This window comes from Cyclopterus lumpus, chromosome 14, assembly GCF_009769545.1.
Source record: "Cyclopterus lumpus isolate fCycLum1 chromosome 14, fCycLum1.pri, whole genome shotgun sequence".
NCBI lineage: Eukaryota > Metazoa > Chordata > Actinopteri > Perciformes > Cyclopteridae > Cyclopterus > Cyclopterus lumpus.
Window position 1 is genome coordinate 562,049 of NC_046979.1, and position 2,952 is coordinate 565,000.

Below are 2,952 nucleotides of genomic sequence, written 5' to 3' on the forward strand. Positions count from 1 at the left end.
TGTACATACAGTCTACCTTTGGTCTCCCCCAGCGTTGGAAATACATGAGGGCAAAGGGCAAAACTGCCCCTAAGAAATATCTTTTTTTTTTTACCCTGATATCACTAGGAGAGGGACAAAAAATGCCCCCATAATTTCCTCTAATAATTATGATAATTTAATGAACTTGTCAAAAACATCGGACTTCATCAAGGGGACCGACAACGTCAAGAAATACGTGGCCATCTCCTCCAGTGAGTGATAACTAGTAGTAATTATTTTGAACTTATTGATTTCGCTTTAGCAAGCTAACGTTAGTTAGTGTGTTAGCTACAAAAGCTCAACACAATGGAAGACCTCATGGTGATCTCACTGGAGGGACCAGAAGAAGAAGATGCAGCATGAGTCTGCTGTGAGAAGAAAGCCAGGCGGCCTCACATAAAACCCTCTGAGCAAGGCAGCAGGTCAGACCAGCAACTTCTCCAATAGCTGACAGTGACACAGATGACGATGATGAACTGGTGCTCTTTGACAAATAAACCACTCATATGTATATGTACATATTTATTATTTGTCTGCACTGTACATATAATTTAATATTTGTTTTCAGCCTGCAATCAAGTGACCAGGTTCATGACAAAAAGAACACGGCTTCTCAGCCTTAAGACCAGCCTGAGAAACATCTGCACGCGACATGTAGGTGCCACCAGGTCTCTGGTAAGAGTCACCCTGAGGAGAATCTTGTCTTGCAAAGTGTTTTTGTGCATGAGAGCAAACTCATCTGCCAGAGTAGTGGCCTGATGCAGGGTGGTCACTTTCTGCTCATGTAAATAAATGACAGTTTGTTCAGGCACACAACTTTTAAATTCTTCCATCATCATGAGCTCACACACCGAGGCTAGGAAACGCTGTGTGTAAGCCTCTGGCAGAACGGCACCTTTAACCTTCCCGTACTCAAGGCTCTCTTCCACAGAAAGTGAAGAACATGCCTCCTGAGCTTTACCTACCAACTCACACTGGAGAAGGATAGCCCACACGTTTTCTGGCCAACGCAGCAGCGATGCACTCAAAATCCTCTCTCCACCAAAATAAGATTCCACCAGACTCACGAAACACAGGGACCAACAAAATATGCTTGCTAACATCAAATGCAGCAGTATCACCCGATGTTACTGGTGTACTTTCAGAGGTGCGAACAGAACCCGCATGCAGCTCTAACTCGCGCATCTTATACACGATCTCCGCCTCCAACTTACGCAACTCTATCGCCCTCCGAAGCTCAAACTCCCGCTCTTCCTTCTCCAATTGAAGACGAGCTAAGTGGACCTTTAGCCGAATGTCAAACCTAGACCCCGGAGATGACTCTACCGGACAGGGATCAAACTGGGGCATTGTGCGCGGCTTTGCTTCCACCCTACCACTCTGGTCTACCTTTGGTCTCCATTTGGTCTCCCCTTGGTCTACCTTAGGTCTCCATTGGGTATCCCCTTGGTCTACGGTCTACCTCTGGTCTCCCCTTGGTCTACGGTCTACCTCTGGTCACCCTTTGGTCTCCCCTTGGTCTACGGTCTACCTCTGGTCTCCCCTTGGTCTACGGTCTACTTTGGTCTCCATTTGGTCTACCTCTGGTCACCCTTTGGTCTCCCTTCGGTCTCCCCTTGGTCTACGGTCTACCTCTGGTCTCCCCTTGGTCTCCCCTTGGTCTACGGTCTACCTTTGGTCTCCATTTGGTCTACCTCTGGTCTAACCTTGGTCTACCTGTTTCGTGGTGGGTTTCTGAATAAGCAGAATGGAGGTTTTTGGCCCTCTCAGTTGTCTCCAGCAGGGTTTTCCGTTCAAAGATGGAGGTCATGAGTCTCTCACCTAGTCCGGTGCTAGTTTCAGCAAAGGGGTCCGATTCATGGAGCTGTTGCTGTCGCTCGTACAGGTCGGTTCTTGTTTGTGTGTGTGTGTATATATATATATATATATATATATATATATATATATATATATGTATATTAGATTTATGTATTTGAGAATATGAAACATCATATAAATATATTATAAAATAATATAAATGTTTCAACTGGATGACCTTGTGGTTTTTATAAGACGAGTTTGGTTTGTTCAGCGTAATGAGAATAAAACAACTGTGATGCTGCGTTCAAGTGCCGACGGGAAGGTCTGACACCGGCACTTTAAATAGAAACCTGCCAGTGGGAAACACTGACCACCCTCAGTGTGTGTGTGTGTGTGTGTGTGTGTGTGTGTGTGTTTGAGTACTGGTTTCATGAATGCAGTCTTTTCAAAATAAAGTTGAATCTTTGAATCTCAGTATTTTGAGTATAGACTCGAGAGTCGAACGTGAAGCCCCGCCCCTTCTTCTCATCAGCTGATTCTCAATAACTTCCAAAAACTAAGAATATGAATCTAACATCCATTCACAAGTCTAAGGAATGTATTTAGATCACACAAATTATATAATATGATTTTTTAAATGACTCTAACACTGCGTCTTTGTCCTGCCGGTTAAATGACAGCAGCTCGGCGGGGGGGCGGGGGATGGGGGGGGGGGGGGGGGGGGGGGGGCAGAATCCTCAAAAACAACAAAAAGCATGAAGACTGTTGATGAGCTGCAGAAAGATGCTGAGGAGAGAGAATTAAAAGAGACGCTATGTGGGCCACACGGCTACTAACAAAGAGTGTGTGGGAGGCTTTGTGTGAGGAGGAGGAGAGGAGGAGCAGGAGGGGAGGGAGGAGGGGAGGGAGGAGAGGAGGAGGAGCAGGAGGAGCAGGAGGGGAGGGAGGAGGAGGAGGGGAGGTAGGAGAGGAGTGAGGAGGAGAGGAGGGGAGGGAGGAGGAGGGGAGGAGGAGGAGGAGGAAGGGAGGGAGGAGGAGGGAGAGGAGGAGGAGGGAGAGGAGGGGAGGAGAAACAAGAGGAGAGGAGGAGGAGAAAGGGAGGGAGGAGGAGGAGGAGGTGGAGGGGAGGGA